The sequence below is a fragment of the Lycium barbarum genome, chromosome 6 (assembly GCF_019175385.1).
Source record: "Lycium barbarum isolate Lr01 chromosome 6, ASM1917538v2, whole genome shotgun sequence".
Classification (NCBI taxonomy): domain Eukaryota; kingdom Viridiplantae; phylum Streptophyta; class Magnoliopsida; order Solanales; family Solanaceae; genus Lycium; species Lycium barbarum.
In genome coordinates this window covers 84,598,002-84,606,700 of record NC_083342.1, presented here as the reverse complement: position 1 = coordinate 84,606,700, position 8,699 = coordinate 84,598,002, and positions in this window count along the sequence as shown.

The following is an 8,699-nucleotide window of genomic DNA, read 5'->3' as shown; positions in this document are numbered from 1 at the left end:
ATGATAAAATGTTGTGATATAGATTATCATGTTCGGGAGCAACCCAAAACATGCCAATCTCTCAAATGATTCAATGGCTACAAGAAAAAGGAAAAAAAAGATCAGTAAACTCAACATAAAAGAAAGAATTAAAGAAACAAAGACACATGCCTATGATGAAAGGCATAGTTTTGAGACCACCCTTTCTTGAATCGTGTGACTGCTCTGAATCGTTGTCCATTTCTTCCCCTATGAAAACTCTCTTGCTTACTTGATGTGCCGTGAATTTCGGCACATTTTATGTCTTTTTCACCAGAAGTGTTACTTGTTTTTAAGTGTTTTTACATCTTTTCTTATGTTATTTTGGTGTTTTGTAGGGTTGGTTGACTAAGGAACGGAAATGATAAGAAATGCTGAAAAACGGATAACTTGAAGCAAAAGGACGGTCCGTAACTCGTAACGTGATCCGTACCAGAGAGGAAGATCCAGATACGTGCCGCTATAAAGGACGGTCCGTAACTCATGTTACGGGCCGTAACATGTACCGTAATCTGAAGGAAATTTTCAGTAAGAAGCCTAAGTAGTGTCACGTGTTACGCCCAGAAGGACGGTCCGTAACGCAGGTTACGGGGCGTAACATCATAGCGTAACGCATTGGCCACTGAACACTGGAGTCATGATCCGCTGGAAGATACGGACCGTAACCTGTGTTACGGTCCGTCGCAAGAAGCCGTAACGGTTGACCTATATCAAGCTGACAAAGGATGGAACCGAAAGACGAACTGTAACCTGTGTTATGGTCCGTAACGATGCCGCGAAAGGGTGTTTTTGTCCAGAACTTTGGCGTGATTTTTGGCCCTATAAATACTTAAAGTTAGGTTTTTAACATTCATTCTGATCTTTTGGAGCATTAACTTTAAGCCTTGGATATTTGTGAAGTGGTTGGAGCATTTAAAGCACCAACTTCATCCTCATTCCACATTGTATTAGCATTGTAAGTACATTATGTTAACTTTTAAGCTTTCTTTGTTAACCAAAGTGATGAGTAGCTAATTTTAATTCTAAGGTTGTGGACCCCATGATGGGTATTATGTGAATGAGTTTCTATTATTGATATATGCATAATGGTTGTTGCTATTTATTCTATCTTTGTGCGTTAACGTTGGGTAATGATTGCAAGCATTAACCTAAGCCATTATACTAACTTTTCTTGGGAAAGAGAGTTAGTATTGGTAAGATTGAATAACAATGACTTGGGGCGTTAACCCTCGTTTAATAGACTAACTTAGGGATAAGAACAAGTCTAATTGGCATTATTGGTTGCTCTTCGAGTTCAACACTTTTACATTTGGAAAAATCATAAAGAGGAAATACGGCCTAACTGTTGGGAAACATTAGGAAGTCCTTAAGAGATCAAGTGCATATTCTTAGAACAACCATTAGAAGTATATCACATTGAAACCTGAAGCAAAATATCTAATCAAAGTGGGGAACACAACCTTAGTCTCTCTCTCGCATTAAGTACAAGTCAAGTCAAAGTATCCAATTACATTACACAACAAATATTTCAAACTATTCGGAATAGGATTAAAGCCTTTAAAGACTAGTATCGCATACAATTAGTACCTTTTTCTCTCCATATTCCCTGTGGGATTCGACCCCAAATCTTGTTTGGGTTATTATATTTGACAACGACCGCTTTACGTCACTCATAAGTGTAATTTGAGCGTATTACTCCTAGTATATTGAAAGAAAGAGAGCAAAAAAGGCCAATTTTGTTTTTGTCTCGCAAAGCTTGGTTTAGTTGTTAAAAGTCTTAACGCATGGAACATGTTGAACTTTAATTTAATTCACTTTATGTCCAACGTGATGACTGCTCCCGGATAGTGAACCCAACAACGTGATTATTTAAAACTGCATTAAATGAAGAAAGAATATATATATATATATATATATATATATATATATATATATATATATATATATATATATATACCCCCTCTTTCTAACCATTATTCCTATTTTTCTTTTTTCACATTTTCCCTGAATCTATATATAGTCAAACCTCTCTATAACCTGCTTGTCGCGCATGGGCGGATCTAGGGCTCGGAGAGGCTGTTACCCAAACACCTCGATAAAAAATTACACTGTATATCTAAGGTATTTTCTTATTCTTTATGTATTATATTGATGCAAGTTGAGGGCTGTAGATACAAGTTTTAGCTGATGTGGAGTTAGTTAGTTGATGTGGAGTTAGTTACAAGTTAGTTGAAGTTGTTAATTGTTGATGTGCACAGCACAGTGAACTGTAGTCAAGTAGTTACTGCATTTAGGGAGTATATTCTAATGTATAAATATACTGCATCATTGTAATTGAATTCATTCATGATAATAAGATCAAACTCTATTCTTTCTCTCACAATTTCTCTCAAGCTATCTTCTCGGCTCTTTCTCTGAATTAGCTATCATCTTCTTTGAGTTTAAGCTCCTAGATTAACATTTTTAGTTTGCGATTTCAATTGATTGCATCAAGTGGTATCAGAACCTACGATCCTTGGTATGATAATGGCCCGTAATAAAAATCAAGAAAAATCAGTTGAAGAAATGGAGGATAATTTCTGCAGATTCAACAACAATTGCAGAAGTTTATGGAAGGAATGTCAAGTATCAATGATCGCAATGTCCGAACAGATAAGGAATTGCTCGAACTCAAGGAGCCAATTGGTTATCTGAGTTTTAAAGGAAAAGACAAGGATCTAGAAAGGGTGGAATCTTCGAACAACAGGTGTTTGACAGAATGCCAACATGAGAATTGACCTAAGGAGAATAGTACTCATACTGGTAACTTCTTTACTAGGTATTCTTGATTAAAATTTCCTCGATCACTGGTCTTGATTTACGAACATGGTTATACAAGGTGGATCAATTTTTTTTTCAATAGATGAACTTGCTTTTGATTAAGGGGTGAAGGTAACCTCTATTCATTTAGATGGGAAGCTATTGCTTGGTATAGATCTTATATGAAATGTAGAAATTTAGATCCTACTTGGACTGAATATGTATTAGCTTTGAGTGAAAGGTTTGCGGAGGGTTTTGAGGACCCTATGGAAGCATTGAAGAACTTGCAACAAACTGGAATGTGCAGGACTATCAAGCTGAATTTGACTGACTTTTGGCTGGTGTGAATTTGTCAAATGAAAATGCACTCAACTATTTTTTAGGAGGTTTAAAACCAAAACTAAACAAATTGTTAGGATTCAAAATCCCAGATCCTTGATGCAAGCATACAATATTGCTAGACTACAAGAAGGTGTTTTTGAAGCTCAAGCTCAAACTTGGAGTTTGACACCAACAACCAAGTCACAACTTGCTATTTTACCCACTCCAAACAATTCTAAGCCCTACAATTTCCAAAAATCCTTCATACCAAATTCAACATTTAAGAAACCTTTTGAACCAAATGTGAGTAGAGTTAACAGGTTTAATGGTCTGAGTTCTAAAAGAAGGTTAACTGTTGCAAATATGGATGAAAAGAGGGCAAAGGGGTTATGTTTTTCTTGTGATGAAAAGTATGTAGCTGGACACATTTGTAAATCAAAGAAACAGATCTACTTGGTGGATATGATTGATGAGGGAGCAGTAACTGAATTGGTGGAATTGGAGCAGGAACAAGAAGTCATGAAAGCAGCAAATGAGTTCATGACTATATCTTTGCAAACTTTTACTGGAGTTACTGGATATCAAACTATTAGAGTAACTGGTTACCATGAGAAAAGGCCCTTGCAAGTCTTGATTGATACTGGAAGCACACACAACTTCATAGATCAAGAAGTTGCTAAGACGTTGGGGTGCTAATCCAATTCCATAATGGAACAATCCATCTATAACTGATGGTAGAAAAGTGCAAATAACTGTTGTATGTAGAAATTTACAATGGTTATTGCAAGGAACCACTTTTTCATCAGATTTCATGTTGCTACCTTTAGGAAATGTGGATATAGTGCTAGGAGTGCAACGACTTAGCACTCTGGGTAGGATTCTATTTGACTTTAAGAACAAGACCATAAAGTTTGTGTATCAAGGCAGGAAACATGTATTAAGGGGTGCCAATAACAACCTTAAATCAGCTAGGGCCAGTTCAGTAGCCAAACTAGAAGGATCACAGACTCAGTTCTTCAAGATGGCACTGATGGATTAGGGAACAGAAGGAGCACAATGTCACAATATACAAGCTATTCAGGAAGCTGAATTATCTCCAGCTTTGTCTGCTCTCATAAAACAGTACTCAGGTATATTTGAAGTACCTACTACTTTATCCCCTCATAGAGGGTCTTTTGATCATAGGATTCCCTTGATGGAATCTGCAAATCCTGTGAATAAGAGGCACTATAGATATCCTGGTGTGAAGAAGGACATTATAGAAGAGTTGGTTCAGGAAATGATGAATCAAGGGGTGATCTAGCATAGCACCAGTCCTTATGCTTCACCTGCTGTTTTGGTGGGTAACAAGGATGTCAGTTGGAGGTTATGCATTGATTATAGGGAATTGAATTGAATAAATTGACAATAAAAGACAAATTTCCTATACCCATTATTGAGGATTTTCTTGATGAGTTAGGTGGTGCAATAGTGTTTTTAAAAATAGATCTTAGGAATGGTTATCATCAGTTGAGAATGGCTGAATCTGATACTCAGAGAACAGCTTTCAAGACCCGTGAAAGTCATTATGAGTTCTTAGTTATGCCTTTTGGCTTAACTAATTCACCTTATTCATTCCAAAGATTGATGAGTTATGTTTTTAAGCCCTTATTAAGGAAGTCGGCGTTGGTGTTTTTTGATGATATTTTGATTTATAGTAGAAGTGTTCCTGTTTTTTTATGATATTTTGATTTATAGTAGAAGTATGACTGCTCATCTTGATCATGTAAAAGCTGTTTTGGGCTGATGCAACAATATCAATTTCATGCTAAGATGGATAAGCGTGCATTTGGTGTACCTAAGGTGGAATAGTTAGGTCACTTCATTACTGCTGAAGGTGTTGCAACTGATTCAAAGAAGATAATTGCTGCACAAAGTTGTCCTGTTCCTAGCAACACCAAACAATTGAAAGGGTTCATTAGTCTTCTAGCAGCTTTTGTGATGAGAAGGATGAGGCGACAAGCAAGGTGGTGGCATAGGGGTTCTTCCCCTTAATTATGGTTTTGCCCTTTCGGGCCTTTATTTCAAACAATGATATTTCTTTTGGTTTGTTGATGGCATGTTGAACAATTTGCTTTTTGTGTTTTCGCGTTTTCGTTTGGATGTTTGGTTGTCATTTTGATGACTCTTGCCCTCGTTGGGCTGGATGTTGTTATGGATATATTGTTTTTGAAATTGCTGGCTTTCTTGCGGAGTTCAGTAGGTTGGAAATCTTCCAGTAGGGAACACTGGTTACTAGTAAATGGTGATCGCTGCATCGGCTGCTTTTCCGCTGTAGTGAGTGCGCTGTGACAAGAATTAGTCCGCAGCAGCGGAGTAATGGGACATCGAGGGCCCGCTGTAGCTGTCAAAAGCCTACTATGGCGGACAGGGTTCTGCCGGCGCAGTATATTTCTTACATGAGACATGTGCCGTGGTATTTCTATCTTGGGTGCGAGACTGCTGGTGCGAGTTGTTCACCGCTGCAGCGAGAGTACTAAGCCAGTGGGCATTCTCTGATGCCTACCAAAATTCCACAAAACAGGGAACTTATCGAATTAATTTCCGAACGCACAAAAACATACCATATATTGTTAACAAGACACTACTGCTAGATACTAATTGGAATCTCCCAAATACCAATTGACTCGTCAGGATACCAATTGGAATCACCTAGGTACCAATTGTACTCGACTAGGAGATCAAGGTGACCGAGGTAGCACGATAGGAAAGAAGAAAGGGAAAATTTCCTTGATGCCCCATAGCATCTCACGGATGGGTACGAACTTTAACGTACCATTCTAGAAGACTCTACTAGACATTGCTCTTGTACTTGTGAGACCGGTAATCTAGGCTTTGATACCAACTTGTCACGACCCAATTTACGGTTCGTGTGGGCACCTACCTCATCTCACCTGATAGGCGAACCCTTACCAACCATCCTATTAATAAAATCATTTGGAAAGCAAATGCAACAGATGATAATAAATAATAGCGAGAACATCTTGAAACTCTTTATTAATTTAGAAAATACACTTTCCTAAGACCTAGTCTAGACACGAACAAGAGCTTCTACAATCCAGAGGAAATAACCAAAAATAAAAATGGCCCAACTTCTGCCTTTGAAATGAGATATGCAGAAGCTGTAGGAAGATATTCGCCACTTCAGCGAACGAAACCTTCAAGCAATAACCTCAAAAGTAATAACTTAAAATAAAAACCATTTGAAAATAATCAGTCTCAACTCAAGAAGGACTCTTAATGAAATTTTAAGAAAAAAATAAACCCGAAAATTGGTAAAATAGCAAAGTGTCCAATTCTAGTCGGTCACTTTGCCAAAAAACTCAAACCTTCAAGTTTTTCTGCTTGTGAATAAGCTTGTGTGTCTCTATAAATGGTAGAAATTGGGTTCTTTATATAGAAACCCAAAAATCTCAAACTTTGGTTTTCAACCGATGTGAGACTTGTGAGTTTGAGGGATTTCTTTGTGAATCCTTGCGATTCAACCAAAACCAATAGAAATTGAGGCTTTTAGAAAGCAATAAGTCAAAATCCATTAAGGATTTGCAGAAAAAAGAAGGAGAGAGGGTGGGTGTTGACACCTAATTTTGACCTCCAGAGATCTATTTTCAAGCGCTCGGAGTCCTTGGATAATAAATAAAATCAGTTGTGCACCCCCGAGGGGGTCTAGGTATCTCTTATAAATTATTCAGGACAACATGTCACCCTTTTGAATTAATAAAGAGGTATTTGAAGTTATTTCAAATTTGGTGGAGATTTTATTCTTTTTATTACGCGGAGGGGCGAGAAAACTCCTTCTTAATAATTATTCGTTCGATTAATTAAATTAGATTAATGAGCGATTTTAAGGCACTTGGAGTAATTAAAAGGGTTGACCATTTTGCCTTTTTCTGGGCACGCTTTGCGTAATCGAATTATTTTCTCAACTTATAGGCCGATGTTTGCAAATAACTTTTGCTTTTTGTTTTATGAATTATTTTTCTTAAACTGTTTAAGTCCTAATGGGCTAACAATGTGTTCTTTTATAGCTTTTTTTACCTGCCATATATATGTATGTATATACACCACGTATATATCGATACACATGGTGTATATACACGCATGTGTATGTACATTGGGACCAGGCCTTAAATGGGTAGGCCAGGCCCAGTCCATTTGACCCGCGACCCAGCCCAACTAAAGATTAAAAGGAGCGGGGGAGTGTCATACTCCATTACCCCCCCCCCCCCCCCCACCGCGTCCATTTCATTTTTATTAAATAAAGAGAGAGGGGCCTCATTTGTAAAATGGAGAAAACAGAGGCGGTTAGGGCAAAACCCTAGCGCCGCCCTGCCTTCCGCCACCTACTCTCCACTGTGCTGGTGTCATTTGGAGTGGGGAAGGAGGCAAAGCATTTAATGCTTTGTCCTTCTCCCCCTAAATCTCGGCCAAACACGCCCTAAGGTATACCCACCCCTTTCCCTTTTTTCATATATGTGCAGATTTGAGTTTTAGCCCTTGATTTCGTTTTTGTTTTTGATCTGAGCCGTTTATATTAAGGTCTGTGTGTGAGACTTGCAAATTTGCAAAGTCCCACATAAAAAATGAGAGATAGTTTCAACGTTTGGGGTTTCTATAAATAGAAGCCCCCATTCACCAAGGAAAGAGGTCGGAAAAAACTTACAAAAAGAAATATAAAAGTTTTATTAGTCTTTTAAATGTTGAAGTTCTGTTCTAAGCTTGAGGTTCCTTCTATTAGCTCGAAAACCTAGTCCTAAAAGTTTGTTCTTTTTATCTTCTTTGGCATCTTGGGCTCGAGTTTTTGGAAGAAATCTATCCAAATTCACCTTTGGTCAAGGCCGCGCCCACAAAAGGTAACACTTACTATTGTTGTTTATTTTGTTTCAATTTTAGTCTATGTGTTGTTGGTTTCTATTTGTTTAGTTAGGTTTGGTTTATGGTAGCCTCTGTTAGTTTAATATGGTTAAATAGCTAGTTTGTCTAAATTGGGATTTGATGTTGATTATTTAGTAATGTTGTTTGGCTGGTCTCTGTTGCATCCCAACAATTTAATCTATGCTTAATGGTGTGGCTGTTAGTAGGAATTGTTTGATATCTAGGCCATTGCACTCCATGGACCTGCCCTTGTTAATCTCTTATAAAAAGTGGGATTTTGTGTAAGTATGAATTTCTTTAGGCATCTCCTTTTGTTCAAATTGATGAGTATGAAAGCTATGCTAAACTTAGTTAAAAGGTAGGCTAATAAGTTCCCTTTCTATGGCATATGTGACCTTGTTTGATTCTTTTTCACTTAAGTTTGGTTTTATTGCTCTAGCTTGAAATGCTCCTAGTCCTTACCCCCAAGTTCTTGTTGCTTTAAAAAAATAGGAACTTTAAAAAATAAGTAGGTAGTGGGTGGGGGTGGTGGAGGGGTGGATGGTGTGAGGTGGGTGGTTGTGGTATGAGGGTGGCGGTGGTGGAGGTGTGGGTGGGTGGTTGTAGGATAAGGGTGGGCATAGTGGGTGGTAGGGTGGGGGTGAGTT